Source organism: Heteronotia binoei, chromosome 16 (assembly GCF_032191835.1).
Source record: "Heteronotia binoei isolate CCM8104 ecotype False Entrance Well chromosome 16, APGP_CSIRO_Hbin_v1, whole genome shotgun sequence".
NCBI classification, from domain to species: domain Eukaryota; kingdom Metazoa; phylum Chordata; class Lepidosauria; order Squamata; family Gekkonidae; genus Heteronotia; species Heteronotia binoei.
In genome coordinates this window covers 5947692-5974973 of record NC_083238.1, presented here as the reverse complement: position 1 = coordinate 5974973, position 27282 = coordinate 5947692, and positions in this window count along the sequence as shown.

The window sequence follows — 27282 nt, the reverse complement described above, 5'->3', positions numbered from 1 at the left end:
CCATCAACTTGTATTTATAGCTGGGATTCTTGGCCCCAATATGCATTACTTTGCACTTGGCCACATTGAACCACATCTGCCACGTTGACGCCCACTCACCCAGCCTCAACAGATCCCTTTAGAGTTCCTCACAATCCTCTCTATTTCTCACCACCCTGAACAATTCAGTGTCATCCGCAAACTTGGCCACTTCACTGCTTACTCCCAACTCTAAATCATTTATGAACAAGTTAAAGAGCATGGGACCCAGTACCAAACCCTGCGGCACCCCACTGCTTACTGTCCTCCACTGCGAAGACTGCTCATTTATACTCACTCTCTGCTTCCTATTACTCAGCCAGTTTTTGATCCACAAGAGGACCTGCCCTTTTACTCCATGACTCTCAAGTTTGCTAAGGAGCCTTTGATGAGGAACTTTATCAAAAGCTTTCTGGAAGTCAAGGTAAACAACATCTATCGGGTCTCCTTTGTCCACATGTTTGTTCACCACCTCTGTCACGGCTCGAGTCTTCAGATAAGGAACGATGGCTGCCTACGTCCCGGCAGCTGGTCAGGACTCTCGCAGTCGGCTGGGGGGGTAGCACAGGGGTGATCGTAAACAGTCCAATTTGTCAACGCCGTAAATCAGTCCGGCCGAAGGAGGAAACAGAGAGCATAGTCGTAGGATGCAGAGGGTCAAAGCCAGAGAAAGCAAAGTCAAACACAGTCCAAAATACCTAAGCCAGTCCACAAAGCAAAGTCGAAGTCCAGAGTTGCAAGTCCAAGGTTCAAGCCGGGTCAGGAGTACACGGGTTCTCTCAGCAAGCAAGAGGGTGCAGAGCGTGGTCACGTCCCAGTAGGATCGTTCGTTGCCAGCACAGTTTGCCCTAGGGCCAAGATTACAGATATACTGTGCTGGCTTGTTAACTCATTAGTATGCCGGGCTTAGATCTCTTCTCCCCCGCATGCGTGCCTCACTTCTTCTGCTTCGCATCTCCTGTCGTCTCCTTTCACGGAGCCGGCTAACAGGTGGCGGTGATTCCGGAGGGGATGAGCTGGGGCCCGGCGTGGCCTGATCAGTTCCAGGTGGCTCCTGCTGCCGGCTTGCTTCTTCGGGACTTACGTCCAGGGCTGTTAAAGGTGCCTGCTCTGAGCTAGCAGGGGCTGGGTCAGGGGCAGGCATGACACCCTCAAAGAAATGTAACAGGTTAGTGAGGCAAGATCTTCCCTTACAGAACCTATGCTGCGTCTTCCTCAATAACCCGTGTTCATCAATGTGCCTACTCATTCTGTCCTTGATAATGGTTTCTACCAACTTTCCCGGTATTGAAGTCAGACTGACTGGCCTGTAATTTTCCGGATCCCCTCTGGAACCCTTTTTAAAGATGGGGGTGACATTTGCTACCTTCCAGTCCTCAGGAACGGAGGCAGATTTCAATGAAAGATTACAGATTTTTGTTAGAAGATCCACAAGTTCAACTTTGAGTTCTTTCAGAACTCTCGGATGTATGCCATCCGGACCCGGTGACTTATTAGTTTTTAATTCGTCTATCAGTTGTAGGACCTCCTCTTTTGTCTCCTCAATCTGAGTCAGGTCTTTCAACACCCCTTCCATAATTAGTGGTTCTGGGATGGGCAAAAAGTTCTCATCTTCCACAGTGAAGACGGAGGCAAAAAATGCATTCAGCTTCTCAGCCATTTCCCTATCCTCCTTCAGTAATCCTTTTACCCCATGGTCATCCAAGGGCCCCACTGCCTCCCTGTAGAAGTAGAAGTTTCCTACTTCTAATATATTTGAAGAAATTTTTATTGTTGGCCTTTATGTTTTTTGCATTATGCTCCTCAAAGTCCCTTTTTGCCTGCCTGATCACAGTCTTGCATTTGATTTGCCACAGCCTGTGTTCCCTTTTATTAATCTCACTTGGACTGGTTTTCCACCGCTTAAAGGATTCCTTCTTACCTTTTACAGCTTCCATTACTTTGTTTGTTAACCATGCAGGCCTTTTCTTATGCCTGTTTGTGCCTTTCCTAACTTGTGGTATGTATTTTATCTGAGCTGCTAGGATTATAGTTTTAAATAGTCTCCAAGCTTCCCCAAGGGTTTTGACCGTATTTACCTTTCCTTTCAGTTTCCTCCTCACATGCCTTCTCATCTCAGAGAATTTACCCCTCTTAAAGTTAAACGTGGTTGTGGCGGTCTTTTGGGGCAACTCCCTATTTATACAAATGGTGAAATCAATAACATTATGGTCACTGCTCCCAAGTGGCGCAATCACTTTTACATCTCTCACCAAGTCTTGGGCATTACTTAGGACCAAATCCAGGATCGCCCCACCCCTGGTAGGTTCTGAGACCATCTGCTCCATAGCACAGTCATTGAGAGCATCAAAAAACTCAATCTCTTTCTCTCGACCAGAACACATATTGACCCAATCAATCTGCAGGTAGTTAAAATCACCTATTACAACACAGTTTTTACGTTTAGCCGCTATCTTTAAGCCTTCCATCATATTATAATAATCCTCTCTCTTTTGATTTGGTGGGCAATAACAAATTCCCATAGTTAAATTTTCTTTTAAAATTTCAACCTAAAGCATTTCTAAAAGGGAATCTAATTCTCTGACCTCAGTCTTACTGGACCGTATATCCTCTCTGACATACAGAGCCACCCCACCTCCAACCCTAATGGGAACTGTTTTGTACTTCACAGTGTATGTAGCAGTGGAGGACTGCACATAAGAGGACAGAAACTATTTATAGGTATTAGTAGTTCAGCTTATTTCTGAATGCTAGTGCCTCTGGGTGTCAAAATGCATCATCCTTCAGCAATTTGGTGTGTGTGTGTTATTTGTTTTGGAATTGTTCAAAGCATTTGCTTATTCAGAGAGCATTGCGCTCACCCTGAACTGACATTCTTTATTCCCAGTCACCTCCATATAGCAAACTTTAATTGGCTACATAGAGTCATGAGGTCATCTTGTTCTCTACATGATCACCAATTAGATAGGATGACCCTTGTTCTAGGTGGCATTGACTTCAGATTAACTTGGCCTCATTTGTTCTTAGTAAAAAGAAAAGGCACCAAACCAGTGGCTAACTTGGAAAGGCTAGTGAATAGTCTCAAAATTAAGGGGATATTCAATAAATATTTCATGAAAGTACTACTTTCAGCCCCCAGATCAAAACAGAACATTTGGTGTAGCTGTACTGGAGATTTTTCAACCGTTTTGAGACAATCCCCTATGATACTTCATTAAGAACCTATTCAATTGCCTTATTTCAGAATTTTATTATGGTTCTGCTATAGATTAAATGAAAAGGGCAGCATCCCAACTTTCTTCTGTGTAGTGTTAAGCCCATCACTTATATAGCTTGATGCCATATATACATAAGAACATTTAAATATATTTCAATACCACCAAATGTCATAGTCAATTTTTGCCAGTAATGGAAGAGTAGAATAGGCATTACCTGTCAAGTCTCTGTAAAACCTTGGTCAAGCCTGTAACTAACTTTGGTTCAAGCAAAGAGCCTTCTGGGTAAAGCCTATCTGTATTCCAATGCTGCTAGCTAAACCTCTCCCTACCCCCCCTCCCTTTCCTTTGTTATGTAGTCTTGCTTTGAAATGGGAATATGTGAAGAAGTTATCTGTGCCTTCTCAGGCTAGGCATTGGGGGAGGTTGGAGCCAAAGACGCTCAAGGCCAGAGCCAGCCTGAGAACGAAATTGTAACATCAGTGTGTGAATGTGCCCTGCATAGTGCTCCTCCCTTAAGAATCCCTTTGAAGTGTACCTTATATGATGGCATTGTATTGTATGATCTTTAGTCTTTCAATTTGAACTTAGCCAAGTACATCCTTATCAATAAACTAGCTACTTTGTTTCAACAACGACTCGTTACTGAATTTGGAGACTTGACATTACCTTTCTAAAATGCCATTTTCTAAACTACCAATTTTCAGTCTCATTTTTAAAAGCTTTTAACTCTTATGAGTAAAAGAAAGCCCCTGAATTCAAAGAAATATTTATTTTGTTGTTTCCATACTTCTAATAGGAAGAACATATTGGATATTTTCGCACTCACGTTTTACTGGCGCCACGACCCTCCTCACGCTGGCGAATCTGCATGGATTTCGCACCAGAAGCGCCGGCGCACCCAGAAGCGCCGGCTACTTCCGTCGCTAAGCCAGCGCAAACGTTTTCCTGCATCTTTGCGATTTCCGTTTGCGCTGGCTTAGCGACGGAAGTAGCCGGCGCTTCTGGGTGCGCCGGCGCTTCTGGTGCGAAATCCATGCAGATTCGCCGGCGTGAGGAGGGTCGTGGCGCCAGTAAAACGTGAGTGCGAAAACGGCCATTGTTTCATTCTTACTTTATCTGCGGTGTTTGTGGATCAAACACTAGAAGGAACTAGGATAAACACATCAAAACCTTATGTTATTTTGGAGAGTTTAGGCAGATTGTTTACCTTATAGAACTATCTAAGTCTTTAGAATAACACAAGCAGGAGTTCACAAGGAACTCCCCCAATGTCTGTCATTCTTTCTCTGTTCTTTCCCACTTACATTCACATTATTTCTCTTTCTCCCCAGTGCCTATTGTCATACACAAATCTCCTCTCTCTTGCTTTCTCTCTCCCTGTCCTTCACCCCTTCAGTTCCCCCTCTCTCTCCCCCCAATGTCCCCTCCCCCAATTCTGGAAGTAAAGCAATTGTAAGGATGGTGGTGGCAGTTCCTCCTTTTCCACCCTGGCTTGCAGGTTGACTGCTAGAGACACAGATCTGGATGTAGCTGCATTTTCTCCACCCCCCACAGCACACTGTGGGAGAGAATGCAAAGCTAGGGATTATGGTGGTTCCCCTTGTAGTTCCATTGCTGGAGAAGCAATGATGGCAGACTGCTCCTTAATTGCTGTGCTTTTACAATAGCTTGATCAGCAGATATTTAATAGTTGACATTACTTATCTCCATTCTGTAAAAGCTTCAGTTGCTGATATCTGAAGACTGACCTGTTGATAAAGGCCATTAATTTATTTTATTTTGCTGGTTTTCTGGCAACCCAACATGAAATGCATTCATTTTTTCCCATTCATAATAGGACTTTAATAGTAATAGTTTATTATTATGCTGATCTGAGATCAGCATCAAAAATATCAGCAATGCATAATACATATTGGATGCACAGAATAGATATTCTGTAGAGAAAATATGCAATGAACAGGAATAATAAAATTATTAAAACACTAGACTGTGTTCTTCTGCCTTGTTAAATATGCCAGAGCACAGGAACCTTGCTACCTTAGAGGTAGTTTCATTGAAACAGTTGGCAAGAAGAAGAGAAGTATTCGGACAGAATTGGGGTAACCTACATATTTCAAATGTCCTGGCAAAATCAGCAATGTAAGAGGATGTGTTTGATTGTTTCTTCCATTTCAGTCTGACATGGGCAGAGACATTGTACATCTGGGATGCATGCATATCTCACTTCAAGATGGGTGGATGGCAGGGCATCAAACCAGGACAGAATGAAGGCTCTCTGGTGTTTGTGAAATTCAAATGTATTGATGATGGAACAAAATTTTTGCTACAATTTCCCACTGCCAGTGGGACTGTGATCTGTTGACCTGAAGAGCAGTGTCCCATAGTCTCTGTTTGATTAGAAGAGAAGAGATTGGATTTATAACCCACCTTTCACTACCAGAAGAAGTCTCAGAGTGGCTTACAACCTCTTTTCCCTTTCCCTCTCCACAACAGACACCCTGAGAGCTCTGATAGAAACTTCTCTTGAGCAGAACAACTCAGAGAGTTATGACTGACCCAAGGTCACTCCAGCAGTTGGAGTGGGGAATCAACCCCAGTTCTCCCAGATAAGACTATGTGCAATTACCCCAAACTGACTGTCAGCTGGCTTAGTGTTCTGGCTCCTTGGTACCCAAGATGCAGTAAAGCTGTACAGGAGAAACCAAGTAGTTGCAATTTGTCCTCTATTGCTCTCACTCACCTTGAGTGAAAATTATCTGAAAGGATTAATAAAGTTAATGTGGGGGGAGAGGTTTAACTTGAGCCAGAAGCAAGTTGCTTGGAACCAGGCAGGCACATTCTTCTGGTGGAACCAACTCTGCTTCTAGCGTGAACAGGGCATAAGATATACAACAAGGTACAAAGATCTGAGGAATCTGAACTAGATTGCTCCTAATTTATGGTAGTCATCATTAGAGGTGTGTAAAAGAAGTCAGTATTCTTCAGGTTCAGATACACTGAACCCCCAAAATATTGGCATTTCCAAATATTCCCAAATCCCAATATCAGAATGATTTGGGAAATATTTGGGATTGCTGATTTTATTTCAGCATGCAGACCTGAATGGGAGATTTCTGCTTGGTGGCTTACAATGCTAAGCAGGAGAAGCTGGCCCCAGGATCTGCCTGTGACAGGGAGGTCTTTTTGTCATTTTATCATTATTGTTAGCCCTGGTAGGTGAGTCAGTATAGCAAGCAACAGTCCAACGACACTCTGTGCTTAACTATATACAATTTATTTACATAATTTACATCCACCAACAAAGTGCTTCGCCAAGCAAACCATCTAGAGAAGAAGGATACTGTGAACAGCACAGCGCTGCTTACATACACATTTTACATAGGATGTGCACCAATAGGTTACAAATGCTGAGTCATTGTGCACTAGACACTCAACCTTTGCACTCGTTACCAAATGCCAGTCAGAACTGGTTTCACCTTGTTGAGACCTGTTAAGCACTGAAGTCATTTTGACTGTCAGTTAGACCAGCATGATCTCAGGAGTCACTAGCATAATGCCTTTTTGAGCATTTATACATGCTGACACTCCCCCTAAGGCATAGGCAGTGAGACCTAATCTAGGCCTCAGATTTGTGTACTTGTCCACACTTAGGCTTTTTGTAAACATATCAGCCACATTCACTACAGATGTACAATCCTGTAACACGATTAACTTTCTTTGCACAACATCTTTAACATTTTGATGCCTGATGTTAATGTGTCTGCTTTGTGGTTTTATTCGTGCATCTGCTAGCTGCAGTGCTGCAGTGTTGTCACAGAACACACATATTGGCAGTTTGCATGGTAGTCCTAGATCAATCAGTAATTGATACAGCCATTCTAGTTGTATTACACAATCGTTAAGTGTAGCATATTCGGCATCACAAGTACTAGTGGCCACATAGGTCTGTTTTAATGATTTCCACAGTACCAATGCTCCATTTATGTACATGGCATACCCTGCTGTGGATCTACCATCCTGCCTATCACCCCAGCTTGAGTCACTGTAGGCGGTGATTTGTTGTGCCTCATTAGCTTTCAACACCAATGGTTGGCAGTACCCTTAAGATATCCGAGTACCCTTTTTGCTGCAACCCAGTCCTTAGCACAAGGATTTGAGCTTTTCTGACAACACGTGTACAGCAAAACATATGTCAGGTCTGGACCAACAAGCAATATACAGCAATGAACCGATTAGAGATTGATACATGGACCTGTTCTCAAATACTTTATCATCAGGCTCGTTTTTATAACCTGTTGTCATCGGTGAGTCTACACAATGTGCATCCAGCATGTTATACTTTTCAAGGAGTTTAAATATTTTCTCTTTCTGATTCAGACTAAACCATGCTTGTGAGTCTCTGCTTATGTCAACTCCCAAATAATGTCGTATGTTACCCAAATGTTTCATCTTGAACAGATTTTGAGTTGACTCCATACACAATTCCACTGATACACAATTGAGTTGACTTCAATTGTGTATCAGTGTGGAACAAAAAACATACATCATCCACAAAAACTAATAAATAACATTTGTTTGCTCAATTGTTTTGCAAAACATACAGGGATCAGCTCTACCTTGTTCAAACCCAAAATCAATCAATGCCTTACTCAAGCACTGGTTCCATTCTCTGGCACTTTGTTTAAAGCCATATAATACCAAAGTTTTGTTTGAGTTCTCAAAGCCTGGTATCTGTTCCATATACAGCTCTTTCTCCAGACATGTGTTTAAGTAAGCAGTGGTAAAATCAAAGTGATGCACCTGCATCTTGTCATGCCCTGCTTTACACAACGCTGCTTTTAAAGTGTCTGCTTCTACAGTCGGAGTGAACACTTGATCATAGTCTTTACCTTCTATTTGAGAAAAACCTCTAGCAACCAACCTGGCTTTTCTCTGCATTTGACCATCTGGCAGAGTTTTCACTTTGTACAGCCACCGACACTCAATAGTCTTTTTATCAACGGCAGACAAGTCAAAGAAAACACGTTATTTTCGGTTAATGAGCTGTACTCCCTCTGCATGGCCTCCTGCCAAGCAGCCCTTTCCAGTCCTGGCATATTCAATACTTCTTGAAAGCTTTGTGGCTCTCTCACATAAACATGATTCACAGAGGTACTCTCAAACCCATATCTGCCAGGTGGCACACCCTTAGTACTCCTAGTTGACCTTCTAGGTACTGATGCACTTTGGTCACCCTCAGAGACACTAGGTGAAGGAGAACCTATCTCCTGTTTTACAGTAGTGGTTTGTTCCTCAGTTGTTATAGGCAGTGCAACCTGATCAGGCAAATCATTGGCATGGATTCTTTGCCACCCCCGGTGTTCACAAAAGTTAGCAGATCTGTTGAAGCTAATATTCTGTTGATCGTTAGCAAACCGATAGGCTTTCATGCCGGTTTGGTAACCCAGAAATAGAAGTTTTTTAGATCTGGCACCTCCTTTTCTCCTTTGGTTAACTGGAATGTTTACCCAAGCTCTTGTACCGAACACTCTTAGGTGATCTAGGTTGGGATTTCTGTTGTATAGCATCTTATATGGAATGTTGGTTTAGACCAGATTCTATTGTTGACATAGCAAGCAGCTTTCAAATCTTCTGCCCAAAAACTGATAGATAACCCAGCATCCTTTAACATAGAATTCATCATTGTTTGCAACACCTCACCTTTTTGTTCAGCAACCCCATTTTCCTGAGGTGTTGCTACATTAGCCACTCTTTGAGATATCCACCTTTTAAATGCAGAGGACATAAACTCTCCTCCTATATCCGTTTGAATAGCATACAGATTACCCAACTGTTTTTGAACCTTTTTATACCAGTATTTCACAGTGGTGAAAACATCTGATTTCTGCTTTAAAACATACACCAAGAAAACCTGGAGTAGTCATCAGTAAGCGAATTTGTTATTGGAGTGGCTTTTGGGATACGGACCAATCAGGTTTGCGTGCACTAAAACTAGTGGCCTTGCCAACACTCTATCGCTCTTGCGAGCTACGGGGAAAGCTTGTGATTTAGTGCATTTGCAAACCTCACAGTCAAGGAATTGACTGCAATCTTTCATACCTCCCTTCCCTACAATAGAGAGTGTTTTTTTATAGCATGGAAACCAGCATGCCCCAACCTCCGGTGAATCAAATGTACACAATTGTCATGAGGGTTAGAATTGGTTACAGCCTTAGCTGTTCCCGATGAGTTCTCAAGAACGTAAACATTGTTCTGTAATCTCCCAACTCCAAGCACTTTCCCTCCCTTTCTGACTTTACATGTCTTATCAGTAAAAGTGACCATAAACCTAGCCTTATCTAAGACAGGCACACTCAGTAAATTGTTTTCTAATGAGGGAATGCATAGCACCTCAGAGAAAGTGTGCTGCAAAGCCGGAAAATTTACTCACCCCTGACATAGTACCTCAGAATTACATCCATCAGCCAAATTAACATGCTGAAGATCAGAAGGCTTTTTGTTGTGGAGCAAATGTTCCTCTGTACAGAAGTTCTGTAATGCCCCCAAGACTAAAATCCACACTCCAGGAGTATCAGTAGCATCTGTCACCACCAGCAAAGCCTTAGAGCAATCTGTTGAAGCCTTAGACTTTCCTCCTTGCCTCCGTCTGTTCCTCCACTCAGGACAGGCATGCTTAAGATGTGTCATTGAGCCGCTACAATAACATTTCCGCACCTTTAGAGCAACCTCCGATGCCTCTCCCTGCCGATTCCTGGAGTCGTCAAGTGAAATGCTGGACACTTTCTCCCCCAGTCTGGATTGCTGCCAAGCCTGAGTGTAACTCAATTCCTGTAGCCTCTTCTCCTCCACGAGAAGTCGACCAGTGACATATGCCAAAGTTAGTTTGCTTGCTTCAGCTGTCTCAAGTGAAGTAATGAGCATGTTGAATTCAGCAGACAGCGAGCTAAAATTATGTATACTCTGTCTTCCTCTGGCACAGTCTTCCCCCACTGCTCTAGCTGTTGGCAACATTCCGCCAAGGCATTTAAGTGTGCCCTTACAGACTCTGCTGACTTCATTACCGTCCTGTATAACAGACGAATAATAGCAATCAGGGAGCCGCCAGTACTTTGTACATAGACCGCTTTTAAACTGTCCCAAGCAGCTTTCGCTGTGGTCTTACCAGACAAATTAACCAGCTCGTCATCTCCCACACTAAGGACAATGTTAGCCAGTGCCTTCTCATTCTTTACCATGTCTTCATCATCAAGCTGGGCTGGAGGTGCTTCGACCATCGGCCACCGACCCTCTTGCTTGAAGAAATGTTCCATACGGAGTGCCCACACACTATAGTTTGTGGAGGTGAGCTTCTTGACAAGCTGAGCTGTTGAAATATGAACCATGCTGACGTCTTCTCTGCACTGCTGTTCGAAGCCTGACTGAGCTCGTCCTAGCTCTCATTCTCAAAAACGGCAGCAGACATCCACTCTGGCTCAGTTCACCACAACAGGCTGGCCTCACCTAAAGCCTCCAGAGCATAGCAGACTGGGTCCATAACCCTGTCATTTTATTGTTATTGTTAGCCCTGGTAGGTGAGTCAGTATAGCAAGCAACAGTCCAACAACACTCTGTGCTTAACTATATACAATTTATTTACATTCACTGTCAAAGTGCTCTGCCAAGCAAATCATCTAGAGAAGAAGGATACTGGGAACAGTACAGCACTGCTTATATACATATTTTTACATAGGATATGCACCAATGGGTTACAAATGCTGAGTCATTGTGCACTGGACACTCAACCTTTGCACTCGTTACCAAATGCCAGCCAGAACTGGTTTCACTTTGTTGAGACCTGATAAACACTGAAGTCATTTTGACACTGACTGTCAGATCAGCATGATCTCAGGAGTCACTATCCTAATGCCTTATTGAGCATTTGCATATGCTGACACTCTTGCCACCCCAGGATCTACCTGTGACTAGGAGGTCTCTCACTATCCCAGGATCTGCCTGTAACAGGGAGGTCTCTTGCCATCCCAGGATCTACCTGTGCCTGAGAGGTCTCTCACTACCCCAGGATCTGCCTATCACAGGGAGGTTTCTTACCACCCCAGCATCTACCTGTGACCAGGAAGTCTCTCACTACCCCAGAATCTGCCTGTAACATAACCAAAAATATTCAAATCATATGAAAAATAGGACCAAACTTAAAGGGTTATATCCATAACATCCACCATCAGGAGTTTATAATCCACTTTGAAGGTTTGCACAGGTATTCTTCCTTCAGCCAACAGTCTAATTATATTTTAAAATCCAATATACAAAGCCCTCTTGCTACCACATGGCTGCAAGCCTTATCCTGCCCGCTGATTTAAACCACTGGGCAGGAGAAACTTGCCCCAGGATCTGTGTGCATCAGGAAGCTCTCTTTTATAACCAAAAACATAAGTTAGCTCTGCATCAAATTTGTCAGTTGGGTGAACTGTTAGATTTTGAATCTTTAATGCTAAGGCAAGTGAGGGGTTCTGACTTTTAAATAGTCTACATAATTTAATAGTTTGCAGCCTGAAACAGCTGAGCAACAAGGAGCACCTTCCTGCCACTCAGCTTTTTTTTGGCGGGGTCTATCTTCTGCAGTCCCTTTAAAGGTTAAAGGGACCGCACAAGGCAGCCAAAACAGATGAATGATGGGAAGCAGTTCCTTTCAATACAAATTAGTTCGGAACATAAACCAGTTCAGTTTGCAAACATGCCTCCCAGTTTGGTTCATGGTTCGACCATGAACTACAAATTGACATGAACTGAATTTTCCTGACTTCCGGTTTCAGCGACCCATCGTTAGGAGCAGCTCGGATTGGCGAATCCAGAGCTGCTCCTAAATCTGACAGTGGAGGGGTCTTCCATGTCGGGAGACTCGATTCTGGGACCCAGGAGGGGTCCTGGAATGCAAACGGCTTGAGCTGTGGAATGGGGTGGAAAGCAGTGACTGCCTCCCAAGCCCAGCGCACTGTATGCCTCGCTGTTCTGGTCGCCATTTTCAAATGGCACTGGGGTTGACTGCCGGACTTCTTCTTTTCAACTAGCGATTTTCCAAGATGGGTATCTCTACCTCCAAATCTTTTAAAACCTAATCAGAGTTATAGATATGATGACCAGCTGGAAAAAGATAATCAACTGAAAACCAGAGAAAACATGAATATTAAAATGAGTTGGTGGTTGAGAATGCAAGTTGAATGTAGGTATGCCAAAGACAAGACGATAGGCTTTCATACAGAGCAATATTCATTTGACAAAATCTTTCTAGGTCCTCAAAAAAAGCTAATCTCTAAACTATATGCATACCTACTACAGATGAAGATGCAAGATGAGGTAGTAAAAGATTGTATGGTCCAATGGGCAAAAAACTTGGGCCATAATATCATATTAGAAGAATGGGAGAGGTTGTGGAAATTCAACATTAAATTAACTAAGTCAGTAAGCTTTAAAGAAAATTTGTATAAAATGTTTTATAGATGGTACATGACCCACAGAAATTGTGTAAAATGTATACTAATATGTCTAACAAATGTTGGAAATGTACCAAACAGGTGGGTTCTTTTATCGTATGTGGTGGACATGTGAGATGGTGAAGGACTATTGGAAAATGGTTCATAAATTATCACAGAAGATTATGAAGACACAGATTCAATTCAAACCAGAACTATTTTTATTGAATATATTTCCTGAGGATTACTCCAAAGAGATGAGACACTTGTTGGCGCATATTAGTACAGCATCCAGGATTGTTCTGGCACAGAGATGGAAGCTTCAGCAAACTCCCACGAGAATGGACTTGGTGGGAAAAATTCTGGAAACAGTGGAGCTGGACTACTTATCCCAGCTGCTGGCTGGGAAATCTAAGGAAGAAGCAAGAAAATATCAGTTGAAATTCTATACTTGGCTAGATATTCAAGACTCTTAAGATTCTTTGGTGTGAACTTATATCTCCGTTCTGTATTTTGTATTATAAGATTGCTTTTGTTGGAAATGTCAACTTGAATAGATATTTTAACAAGATGGCTTACAATATAAAAATATTAAAATGTTGATGATGTAAAGCCAAGAGATAATATGTGACAATTTATGTATTTTAAGAAAGTATATTAGATGAAGACTTGTATTTTATGAAAGTATACTATATGCAGACTAAAATTGATTTGTAACTATAATTTCTTATCCCCCCTTACCTTCTACCCTTAACTTCTAGAAAACTAATGAAAACTTTTAAAACGGAACTGCATTTTCCTGGTTCATGTCCATTTCAAATAATTAATTCATATCTGAAGAAGTGAACACTGACTCACAAAAGCTCATCCCCTGCCACAAATTGTATTCACCTTTAAGGTGCTACTGAACTCTTGCATTTTTCTATTAATGCATTGGGTCACCATAAGTCAGAAGTGACTTGACTGCACTTAATACACACATACTTGAAGACTGTTCAATTATCTATTCTAGTCCCCGCTTCATCAGTTGCATTAAGCAATAGATTTTACTGATTGCATATGCATGTATTAGTATATTTTGTTCCCAACTTTGCTGGAGTCCAACTGACACTTATACTGGATCCAGCTGTACTGCTAGAAAAGCAAGCTAATAATTTCGGGGGGGGGGGGAGTTTTCCCTCAGCTTCATTTAATGTAGAAGATGACCTTCTATCATGACCCAGTTGATCTGGCCATATGGATCTGTGCTATAGCTACCTCAGTTCTAGACTGTTGTAATGTTCTCTACAAAGGTCTTCCCTTAAAGTAAACTTGAAAATTGCAGTTGGTACAGAATGCTGCAGGCCAGTTACTGCTGGGTGCACGCATGTCACACCCATTCTGTAGTCACTCCATCGATTACTTAGTTCAATTCAAGGTACTGGTTATTATCACTTACAAAGCCCTTAATGGCCTTGGACTCATGTGCTTTCAAAACCACTTTTGCAACAGCTCAGCTGCACCAGTTTTACTCATCCGAAGGTTCCACCCTGCAAATGGGTAAGATCAGCAACTGCCCCTTTACACATATCCTATGTCGTGGCTCCTGCCTGCCTTGTGAAATGGTCTGCCTGAAGAGGCCAGAAAGGCTTCCACACATTTATCATTCTGCAGAATGTGCAAAACAGAAATGTTGTGGAAGGCAATTTCATAAAGTGACTGGAACATAATGGAATGGAGCTGTTTGGGGGGTGCTTTTACAAGAGAATTGGATTGCACAGGGGTTTCTTTTTTGGGGGGGGGGGAGGTCTTTATAAGAGAATTGGATTGTACTCTACTGCAGTGTTCAGTTTCTATCTCCATCATCTTGTTCTTATTGCATTGTGTCTACTTCTCTAAATCCCCTGTTTATGGCATATTTTGCCTTAGACAGTCTTCTAATTCTAATTCTGTAATACTTATCCTAGCCCTCTTGCATTGTTCACTGAATGTCTTATGTGGTCTGATTGCATTTTTTTTAAAAAAATATGTAATCTGCATTGAGTTTAAGCAAGAAGACAGTCTATATATAAAGGAAATAAATATATTTGCTTATGAATTTGCTCATTACTATTTATGTTATAGAGGACCAGGGGCAGAATTCTAGCAGGAGCTCCTTTGCATATTAGGCCACACACCCCTGATGTAGCCAATCCTCCAAGAGCTTACAAGGCTCTTTTTTGTAAGCTCTTGGAGGATTGGCTACATCAGGGGGTGTGGCCTAATATGCAAAGGAGCTCCTGCTAGAATTCCCCCCCCCCCGGTAGAGGACTATTAGTATGTTGCTCCTTGATTAAAGTGCTGGATTCAAAGAAATTCCAGGTTTAAATCTTCATTCTGTCCCAAAGTTTACTGGGTGGCTTTGAACCTCCTTTAGCCTCACCTACCTAAAAGGGAGTGCCTTGAAATATGGGCAGGATGAAAATTAGCAAAGCAGAAAGGAAGATCTATACTTTAAGGCATATTGTCAGACTTTTTAGAAATCTTTTTTATTTCTTATTGAAAATGATGCTAACACCGTTTCCAATATGATAACTGAATCCTAAAAATAGATTATACAAGTTAGGAAACTGCAAAGAAATACAATATGCAACCTTAGAGGCAGTACATAGAATATTTATAACTTAAATTAACATAGCTATGTAACATTTCTATATTTAAATATTCATAAGTTGTTCATTGTCTTCCCACAAAGTCTGCAAAAAGAATTGCCTAAATGAATGTATTTTGACTTAAAACTTTTTCCATTTTTTCCCATCAAAATTCTGAGCCCTATGAAAGATTTTTATCAATAAAGTGCTATCCTTTCTTCAGCTATTTGGGACACTGGGGCTTCAAAATGCTGACTCGGTTATTGTTACATGCTGAGTTACCCTATACTAAATTGGGTCCCATCTAGCTCATGATTGTTTTCTCAGTTTGGCAGCAGGTCTTCAGGTTCTCAAGACAGGTGAATCTTTCTCAACACCTGCTGCCTACATTGGGGCCTTCTGCATGGAAAGCATACGATCCACCACTAGCCACAAATCAAAGTAAGCAGTAGTGACGTTCACTCTCACAGGTCAGGTTTAGAGGTTGCATTGCAAGGTCAGGTGGATTTTCTGCTGAAAAGAAAGTGTGCCCAGCTTCTAAACAAAAGCTATTCTTTTTCATGAAACATACCCCATGCAGTCTGAAAAAGAGAAGGGGCAATAACATCAGCAGCCCATCCTTATAATCAGCCCCCATTGAGCCAGCCTCCCATTTTCATCCATTTATACCATACCATAGCCTTTATTTCTGAATTGTATAGCAAGACCATCACACAAAGGTAAAAATGGGGTCAAGGCATGGTCTTTGAACTGAGTGCTTATGAGACCTATACAGGGGGGAAAGAACTGATTTAAAAACTCAACATACCTTTGCAAATTTTGCCCACCATAAATATCAGGAGGAAGGGCAGCTGGAAATAGCTAACCTTCTCTCTAGGTTGGAGTGATCTAGTTGGAGTGATCATCCAAGTGTGGAAATATTGCAAGCATAACACTCATGCTGAATTGAGACATAAATTTCATATCATAATAGTTGTATGTAAATTATTAGAAAATAAGAGGACAATGCTAAAACTATGAGCTAGAAAATTACTTTAGTGCTGTAGCATATCATTTACTCAAGCATAAACTTTGTGAAGTCAGATACATTAAGGGAAGGGGGGAAACTATAAATCCCTTTGGTAATAAAGAGAGGAATTAAAACTCAGGCAAAATTAAATTCTGGAAGATGAATGTTCTCCTTTATATTTTGGATGACAACTATAAGCATAATGTAATTTTGTGAATTTACTGCTTGAAAATGCAAGTTGATACTCCAGTGTGGTGCCATTTTCAGCACTGAGCAGAGATGTATTTTTTATCAGAATGTCCTAACAGGTAAATTTTGCAGCGGTAATGAAAAGACATTGAACTTTTAAACTGCCATGTAAAACAGTATGAGAAATGACTGATTTGTTTACTGTTGCTTGTTCCCGGAAATATGCCATTTAAGCCTAAGTATGGAATTGGTTAGGACTGGTTTTCTAAATACATGTGACTTAAAGTCGTGATCAGTAAGTAGGATGCTACTATTTTCAGCTTGCAGTAGAATCCTGGCTCTGAATTCACTTCTGCAGGCAGAGGAGGGGAAGGTGATTTTCACAAATTCACTTTGTCACAGCAGGAACTCATTTTGCATCCCCACTGTTTTTAAGGGTGTATTTGCCCCTAAGAATAGAAAGTTAGTGACCTCAGTTGTAGGATGGAGAAGAAAGTCCCACTCTGTCAACTTCACTCCTGGCAGGCTTATCCGTGGTTATTCAATGAGTGGGTAAAGGCAAAGGGATATAATGAACACTACACATTTTGTTCTTCTGAATAAAGCAAATTATACATGCAAGAAACCCTGATTCATATTTGCACCACCTGGGGAGGACAGAGGGGGTTTAATCCTTCAGTTTCCACTTTGGATGCAACCACACTCAGTCTCAAGGCTTTGAAAAAGCAGCTCCAGAAAGAGATGTGCCGGGCAATCACACTGCACCAATGATAGGCATGGGCCACACCCATGCTTAGAGGAGAAATCAGATTGCTCCTGTCCTGGTTGCAGTCCATCTTGTGATTAGATAAGGATGGTCAGGACATGGAGGCAGATGAGCGCATCTGAAAGTGCACATTAGATCCGGGGATGGGGCGGCTATGGTGAATCAAATCCCCCATGTGATCGCACCCTTCGTTTCAGCAATTAAGGCAAGCCTCCAATGCTGCTTTTACCAGTTTTACCAGTTTTGATTACTGAAACTATGCAGAGGTTGGTGAGTTGAATCCCCTCTCCATATGAACCCGACCAAAATTAGGATCATGTGCACTGGCTGTTTGTGTTTTACAGTTGAAGGGAGATCAGTAACCATCACATTTGTTTGGGCCTTGTGTAAGGCCAGCCAACCTTTCTTGAAAAGCAGCTGAGCCACTATCCTTGGACTTCTTTTAGAATATGGAGCCAACACTGAGTTCTTATTTTACTTGGCACGATGGTGAGTTTAGATGGACCTATTGATGGAAGATACACACACACACAAAGAGATACACTAAGAGCCTACCAAAAAAATCATTGGAGAATCCTCTACAATGAGAGGGGGTTCTGCGGCACACAAATCAACATGAAAAATTTTCCTGGGAGCTTTGCAATCATGACTAGGGGTGTGAAAAAGAAAAAAAATTCGGAAAAATTTGGATTCGGAAGTATTCAAGGCTAAAGAATACAGGAGGCTGTATATCTCCTAATAGCAGATTCGGGAGCTGAAGCTGATTCCAGAAATATATGGCTATTCCCGAATATACATTGAAATCAATGGCAAAATAGGGTATAATGAAGTGCAGCTGGGAGGCAGGGGTTTGAGGTCGAGGCTCCAAATGTTCAGGGAAGCTTCAGAAGACTCACTCCTACAGAACTCCCAAATTTCAAAAAGATTGGACCAAGGGGTCCAATTCTGTGGGCACCCAAAAAGGGTGCCCCTATCTCTCCATTATTCCCTGTAGGTCGTTGAAGTCAATGGCAAAATAGGGTATAATGAAGTGCGGCTGGAGGGCAGGGGGTTTGAGGTAGAGGCCCCAAATTTGCAGGGCAGCTGCAAGGGCCTCTCCCCTACAAGTCTCTAAAAGATTGGACCAGGGGTTCCCATTCTAGGGGCACCCAAAAGGCCTGTTTCTCCCAAAGCTGGGGGAAAAGCAATCCGTCAGTAATAACAGTGGGGAAACTGATTCTGGGGAGCAGAGGGTTTGAGGGAGAGCCCCCAAATCTGCCGAGCAGCTGCAGGGGCTTCTCCCCCACAGGCAGTGCCATATCCCCGAGCAGAACCGGTGCCACCATCCTACTGCCATTGGCACAGACAGTACATTAGATCAAACCAGAGAATCTCTCTCATTCAAAAATTGGGGTGCAGGCTCTCTGCAAGGACTGCTGCACAGAACCAGTGCATTGAATGCACTACTGCCATGCAGCAGAAATGGTGCATGAACTTCCTGCTTGTCAAGCATCTGCCCACTGAACCATAGCCTTGCAGAAGAAATACCTGTGTGGAATCCCTCAACACTCCACTTGTTGTTTGTCACTGAAACTGGGGCACTTGGGTTTTAAAAGACGCTGATGAAAAAACAAGGCTGCTCAAGGGGAACCTTGGCTGACATGCCACGTGGCATGCAAATAGCACCTCTGCTCTTCTTTTAAAAGCAAGTATATAGGGAATATGTCATTGCACCATACTTATCCTACATCTTGGTTCTGACACGGCACATTTCCAAAGAAAGAGGCATTCCTTTTCTATCACAGCAAAGCTGAGAGGCCAGTCATCATAAAAAACAGTCAACACAGTGGAACCCCCAGGACATAACAGAGATATCAGCTTCCTATCTCAGTAGACATAATAATTAATAATTAAGTTGTTTAGTCCTCAGCTTTTCACAGAAAACAGATTATGTTATTAACAGGCATGTTATTAACCACATAAGTATCTGTTCTGAATCCAAGATTGTAGCTTTTTTTGCTCTTGTTTAATATGTTTATCCACTTCTAGCTGCAGTTACCACTCTGTCATTTTGGCATCTAGATTCTAATGGTGCTTCCTGGCAACATATCTCTCCCCCCCCATATGAAATATGAGGGGACACCCTTTTCATTGAATCTCACAGAGCTCTGGTGTTGCTTATACCACCTAGCATTGTCCTTTGCTTGTCTTGAGGTGCCACTGGTACACTTCTAAATGTCATTCTCTTACATTTAGGTGTTCAGGTTTGTAGTTGTATGCTGCTGTATTCTTCCCTTGCTCCATTTTTAGTTATACTCGGTGAACACCTAGGTATTATTATGCATCTTGACTCTAACTGGTTCTTCCTGACAGTCAGCCAACCCAGCAACAATGCCCCTCCTCCAGTAAGGCCAAAATCAATTGAACTCAAACCTGATTTCAAACTGCAACAAAGACAGAAAGAATCATCAGGCAACCAAAGCAAGCAAGTCACAAAGAGTAACACAAGACCATATCAGTAACACCAGCTGCAAGGCCCACCCAGGAAAAAAAAAGGGCAAAAACACAAGTCTGTATAAGACAAAACAACACAGAGAAATACCTCAACCCACCAACACTCACCACCAATCCCATCCCCAGTGTCATGAGCCCTGAGGAGGGAGAGCTGGAAGGGTTAACAGACCAGGAAGAACCAACAACTGGGCCGTCAATCACACCCTCCACATTTCAGGCACCCACAATCAGTCTTCTCCAAGTTCTCCCCCCCCCCCCAATTCAAGAATGCATGCTCGTCTTTGACAGACACTGACAGAAAACAGATGTGCCACACGCCAATGCTTCAGATCTCTTAGCCCTGATTACTAGAGGAACTACGGCCACCCAGGAAGCAGGCTGATTGATGTGCCCATATAACTCATGCCTGGGACTTGGCAACTTCATGGAAGCAACAAGTCGATTCCCTGGCTTGCATCCACACTCCGTCCTGATTCCAGTTCCTGACCGGTTTGAATTCCTTGGCACCCTGACCCTTTGGCTTTGGACACTGACTTCTCCTTCTGGTTTGCGATTTTGCTGTGGTGACTCAGCTCCTGACTGACTCCTTGAATTTTGACTTCAGACCAGATTTAGACTCCCTCCTGCCTGTGCCCTGAGATGTGACACTCAGCAACCAGAATGGGGGGGAAGGAACTTTAAAAAAACAATCCTACGTTCACAACAAATCACACTGTGCAGCAAAAAAATGCAAAAAAAAAGCAACAGTATCCGGGAGAACCAAACCACAACCCCACAACAGCAGCTTCCCATCTACCCCCAAGCATCAAAGGAAACACCAGTAAACACTTTAAAAACACCTGTCAACATCCACAAAACAGTAACAATAAATAAATCTGCAAACAACCACTAACACAACTTGTGATCAGAAATTTAACCAAACAATTAACAACAGTGAACAAAACACCCTGCCCCCCATCCAGCAACAAAATAATAACAGCAATAATATAGTAATATTTTGAATAAAAGTTCTGAAATATTTCTACAACAAGCTTTTAAACCCTACACAACATTTTAACTTCTAAAGACTTGACCAATCCCCCACCCCAAAAGAAAACCCTAACCTACCCCAAGCAGGCATTCACCCAAAACAGGGACAGTTTATAAATAGAGACCAGATGCTCTTTTAAAACAAACAGTCTGAATTCTGAGGAAAATTAAAAGCTGAGAAAGTTGTTATGTCCACTGTGATAGGAAGCCGATATCTCTAGGAAATCCTGGGGGTTCTTGGGTCTCGAGTATTTTTGCAGTGACTGGTCTCTCAGCTTTGTTATCATAGATAGGAATGCTTCTTTCTTCAGATGTGTGCCATGACAGAACAAAGAACTAAAATAAGCACAGTGCAGTGACAGGTTTCCAAGTTACTTGCTTTAAAATAAGACAAGAGGTGATATCCATGCAACTTATTGCAACATAAGTTAAAGTTTCCCTTGAGCAGTCTTGTTTTTTCATCAGCTTCTTTTAAAACCCAAGTGTATGTAGGGGAGAGGCCCTTGCAGCTGCCCTGCAAATTTGGGGCCTCTACCTCAAACCCCCTGCCCCTCCCCCAGCTGCACTTCATTATACCCTATTTTGCCATTGACTTCAATGACCCATAGAGAATAATGGAGAGATAGGGGCACCCTCTTTGGGTGCCCACAGAATTGGACCCCTTGGTCCAATCTTTTTGAAACTTGGGAGTTCTGTAGGAGTGAGTCTTCTGAAGCTTGGAGCCTCGACCTCAAATCCCTGCCTCCCAGCTGCACTTCATTATACCCTATTTTGCCATTGATTTCAATGTCCCATAGGGTATAATGGGGCCAAATAGCTGCTGAATTTCGGCGGCAATTTGCGGCTGCAGTATACAACACCCAAATCAGATCAGAGAATCTGATCCAACTCTATGCTGCTTAAATACAACCAAATCAGCTGTTTTTCGGGGGTGTATTTGTTTCGGCTGAACCGAATGCACACCCCTAATCATGACCTTAAAGGATTGTTACATTTGTACATGTTTAATTTGAAGGGACCTTATCGCTTTATTATTATCTTCTGCGAAAACATCAATTGCGTCTTACTGGAAAAAACAAGAAACCACCCCCACACACACACACATACTTAAAGACTGGTTCACAAAAATTTGGACTCATCTATTAATGGACAAAATAGCAAACAATATCAAAACCACAGAAGTCTCAACCCAGCGTTCGGATTACCATGTTCGGTAGTTCCCTTTACTCAAGAACATTGATGAATTATTGGAAAATTACAAAACTTTAAACTTTCCATTTTCCCATTTTTTGAAAGAAGAAGAAGAAGAAGATGATGATGATAGAAGAAGAAGATATTGGATTTATATCCCGTCCTCCACTCCGAAGAGTCTCAGAGCGGCTCACAATCTCCTTTCCCTTCCTCCCCCACAACAGACACCCTGTGAGGTGGGTGGGGCTGGAGAGGGCTCCCCCAGCAGCTGCCCTTTCAAGGACAACCTCTGCCAGAGCTATGGCTGACCCAAGGCCATGCCAGCAGGTGCAAGTGGAGGAGTGGGGAATCAAACCCGGTTCTCCCAGATAAGAGTCCACACTCTTAACCACTACACCAAACTGGCTCTCCACACCAAACTGGCTCTCCAGTTGGTTACTTCAATCTCCAATAGACATATTTTTGAAAATAAGTAGTGAGCAAGAATTTGTAAAGTTAGGTTTTCTTTTGAATGTTTTTATTTGAATTATTTGTGTTGTTATTGAAATAAGAAAATTCAGAAAATTAATAAAAATATGTACAAATGAGTAAAGGTTTGTTTGTTACGTTTTTTTAGTTTCAAACCAGATTCCTATTACTAGTTTGCCTAATATACAGTGGTTGGTTGTGGAGATCCTTCAAGTTAGCATTCATATACACCTGAGACTTGCAAAGGAATTCAGTGAAATGAAGTACAAGGTCACCATGCTCTGGGCAAACGAGGCTTTTGAAGTATGCTAGCCGTAAACAGAATGGCAAGGCTAAAGAAGATATTAGAAGCTAATGTGTAATTCTAAGAGTACTACAGGAAATAATTTCAGGTGAACTAGTAATGCCTGCTTGCCAATCACTTCTGCCTAGGATGCTAGCATACTAATCAGAAATCTGTAGCTCACCAAATTGTTTTTGCAATAGAAAATTAACTCTGTGTACATGTGAGTGTGTGTGTGTGTGTGTGTGTGAGAGAGAGAGAGAGAGAGCATTATTATTTTTATATTGACCTAAACATTATTTCTGGGCAATAACTCAAAAAAACCCCTCAAAATTCCATTTTGTTGTCTTTGAAGTTTATGAATAGAGCTAATGCAGAACATAACACACATGGAATACGTTAAATTATAATGACAGCCCCTTCAAAAGTTTATTTAATATGAACTATCTGGCAGTAGTGTGCTTTCCTGCATCTATGAACCTGTTATTTTCTTCATTGGATCCTGGTAGCCATAGAAAAGCACAGCACCGGAGGCCATTGCCTGAGATCATGGACTTTCCTGCTATTAAAAATTGGAGGGCTAGTTTTCTGAATATATGAAAACATTAATATTTTATAATGTATAATTCAAGGCTTTCTGACACTATTGCAAGATGTGAGAAATAAAAAAAGACAATTACAGTCTGTCCTTTGAAAGCAGTCTCTGCCCAGGTCACTGTATTATGTAATCGGTTTAGGCTCTAGTCAAAAATACACTCACTTGACAGTATGTTCTACCAAATGAATAATAATTTCCAAGCAACCTTTCCTGAGAATAAGAGTATGAGTTTGGATTCTTACTGCAGTTACTGTTGAATTAACTGAGACAAAGGGTCGGTTCACATAATAGGACATATAGGAATACAGTGGCTGTAGTAGGCTGTATGATACACAATATGCAGCAGGTGCAAAGTGGTAAAGCTGCAGTGCTGCAGTCCTAAACTCTGCTCGTGACCTGAGTTCGATCCTGGCTGAAGCTGGGTTCAGGTAGCCAGCTCGAGATTGACAGCCTTCCATCCTTCCAAGGTTGGTAAAATGAGTACCCAGCTTGCTGAGGGGAAAGTGTAGATGACTGGGGAAGGCAATCACCCTGTAAAAAAGTCTGCAGTGAAAATGTTGTGACCCCAGAGTTGGAAACGACTGATGCTTGCACAGGGGACTACGGGCCTGTTCAGACGCACAGTTTAATCAGTTGTTGCTGCTGTTTCCTACTGGATTAAAAGTGGCTGATCAGACAGCAACATCTGTCTCCTGGCAGTCGATTGTTGTTGTCACCCCCAATTCTTCTCCAAACCGAATTATTTTGTTATCTGCTCCTTTGCAGTGTTTTTTGAGTTGTCCGGTTTCACCTTGTAGTTTTCTCCATCTGGATAATTCTGCTTTGATATTAACCAACTTCTGGATGTCTGAAGGCTGTCCCAGAGCAAAAGGAGCCTCAGACGTCCAGTTTACAGTCGGCATTTTTTTTTTTTTACTACTTAGCGATATGCGCATAACTGCAAAACTACATAATGTTTTCTGACCTATGCTTATGTGCATAATAATGGGGGAAACAACCCCCCCCCCTGCATGGTGCCATTGTGTGGACAGCAGAAGATGGTTTAACCGCCGAGGGATTCTAATTGCAGTATGGCAGTCTGATCGATAATATCTGGAACAAAGATATTTGGAACAGAACCGGGTCAGTTTAACATGGACTCAACTCGCTGTGTGAACAGGGCCTACCTTTACCTTTACATGCACTTAATCTTTACAATGTACAATATGTATTCTGTTGATATGATCCGGTGTGGTACAGTGGATAATGTGTCAACTTATGACCTGGGCTGCTTCCATATAGATTTGCTGTGCTCTGCCTCCCAAACAGTTGCAGATTTGGAGGGGAGAGGCTTTCACTCAACATAGTTGTGCAATTGATCCCCTTCTAGATTTTCCTCTGCCTTGTCACTCCCCCACCTAAAAAAATACTTTGCTATTATTTTTTCAGGGGGGGGAATCATACCTGGAACATAATAAAGGGTTAGTCTCTTTGTGGATGAGGAGGTGCAAATTTCCCCACCTCCCTGCCACACAGACACCACTTTCTAGGTCTCCCCTTATGTTTACTATGTCCCCTGACCTGCTGGCAGTCAGCCTTTTGGCATTTTGGGGGGTGCTTCATGATTGGGGAGTTGCCTGGCCCAATCTCCCTGTCTTCCTCATATACTAATTGCCTGACTTCTGATGACTCAGAAAAGGAAAGAAGGAAATACTGTGGCATCCCAGCGGTGTGATGCTTGGCAGTTGAATGTGGCTAGAGAAAAGAAGCAAGTGCCAAGAAGGAGGGAAATCAGAGAGAGATGAGACAGAATCAAGTGGACAATGGAGTCTTGCAAAATGTGTACTTAAAGTGAGAATCCTGCTTGGAGAGGCAGGGGGAAAGGTTGCTTTCTGGCCAGCCAGCATCCCCTCCTCCCACAACAGATGAGGGAGGCCAGTAGCAAGAAGAAACAGCCTAATACTTTAAGAACATCCATTTAAACCCCATGTTTTTTGGATTTATACTATTTCTTGGGGAATATGAGTTCTTAAAAAGTGACAACATGATATATACTACTGATGAATGCTGCTAAGGACACAAGTACAAAAGAGTACCTTGCATTTGGGGTTCAACAAATGTTTGAACCTAGACCCTAAAGGGCAGTAAGGTAGGTACCAGGTAAGCCTAAAGGAAAATGGCATTCAAAAGCTGATGAACAACCACTGAAAAATCTTGTCCCTGTCTCCAACTGCCTCACTTTTGGAGGCAGGCACGGAGAGCAGGGTTTGGAAACAGTATCTTAACTGGTAGTTTGGATAGTATGGAAGAACTGGTCCCTCAAGTATCCTGGCCTCAACTCAAGGTGAACACCAGAACATTGAATTGTACTGAGAAATAGGCAGGCATCTAATACATATATTTTAGGAGTGATATGATCCCTATACCTAGTCCCCAACAGTAATTGCTGTTGTAGCAGTAGTTGTCATTTGGACCTATGGAAGTTTCCAGGCTGTTTTCAATGACAATTACAGTCCAGTAGTCCAGCAGTCTAACCTGGTTGTGACCAGAGCATAGATCACTGTGGCCAGATCATGTTTTCTGAGGAACAATCACAGCTGATGTACCAGCCCAAATTGATAAAAGGAGCTATGTGCCATGGAGCACACAGTTATAATAGAGGCATGCAGGATATCTTGATTAACCCTCAGGGAGCCTCTGAGCTCAGGAAAAAAAAAAGTTCTTTCCTGGGAATGAAGCAATGAAGTGCTCAGTTTTCAGGCTGAGAGCAGATGAGCTTCCTTTACAGAGACAAATAGTCAAGATGAAGGAATGCCAGGAATTGGCAAGAAAAATATGCTTTGATTTGATTGGAGAAAAGGTGCAAAGCAATACATGTGGGGATTCAAATCCAGTTTCATGATAGGTCAAAGTGGAACCTTCCCAGCTGAGACAGGAAGGATGAAAAGCTTTGACCCATCTTGTGAATGGACATCAAGCCAGGAAATGGAATGAACAATAAATGAAATGGTCAGCTCTATGTCAAGCATTGTGAATTTTCTAGTTGTTATAATTGTCAGATCATAGAATTGTTACTAACCATGAATTAGATTCAGGCACATCAAAGTAGCAAACCCCCTCCATTGCTTCTTTCGCTTTTACTAACAAATGCAGGAATGTCCTCTTTGAAGATAAGACCTCCTGGGACTCAACAGCTTGTATTCTGTTGTTACTAAGTATCAGTTCCAATACCTAGCTCAACTGAGCCACATGGATTATCAATAAACCAAACTTTGTTTCAAAACCCAAGAACTGGTTATTTTGAAATCTCATGCTTGACACTCTATTGCAGTGTTCTAGAGGCTCCTGTGTCCATTTCTTCCGAAAGAAAGATCTAGGTAACCACATAAATTTTATTTATTTATTTAATTTATATCCTGCCCTCCCCGCCAAGTGTGGAACTTAGTTAGACTCATGTTTTTAATGCCTTTCTTTGTTCTGCAGCCCCTTGTAACATTTCTATAAAGTTTTCCAATGCTCTTGTGCTCTAGTGAGTTGAGACTGTGTTTTGGAAAATAAATGTCTTTCCCTTTTAAATTTCTTTCCCTAATAAAAACACAAAGATCTTATGCAGGACACCTAACTGTTCATCAGTGCATAAGACCAGAAACTCCTGACCAGGTTGCAAATAATTAGCTGGTTGGGGAGGAGAGGTGTGCAAAGCAGTTCACAGATACTTTTATGCACATTCATATCTGCGTATCAAGCCAGGTTAATGAAAGAAAGGGCAGCGATAGACTAGTAGTGGTTACCAAAGAAAGATGTGAAGCTAAGAGGGGGTGGGAGGGCTAGGGCAAAGCAAAAGGCCTCACTCATGCATGCAGATTCCGCACTGTCTCATGAGCAAAGACAGTGGGAGGGAAGGGGAAATTTTTTACAGACAAAAGCCTCTAATCAGGTGAGAATAACCCTGAACTGGACAGTCC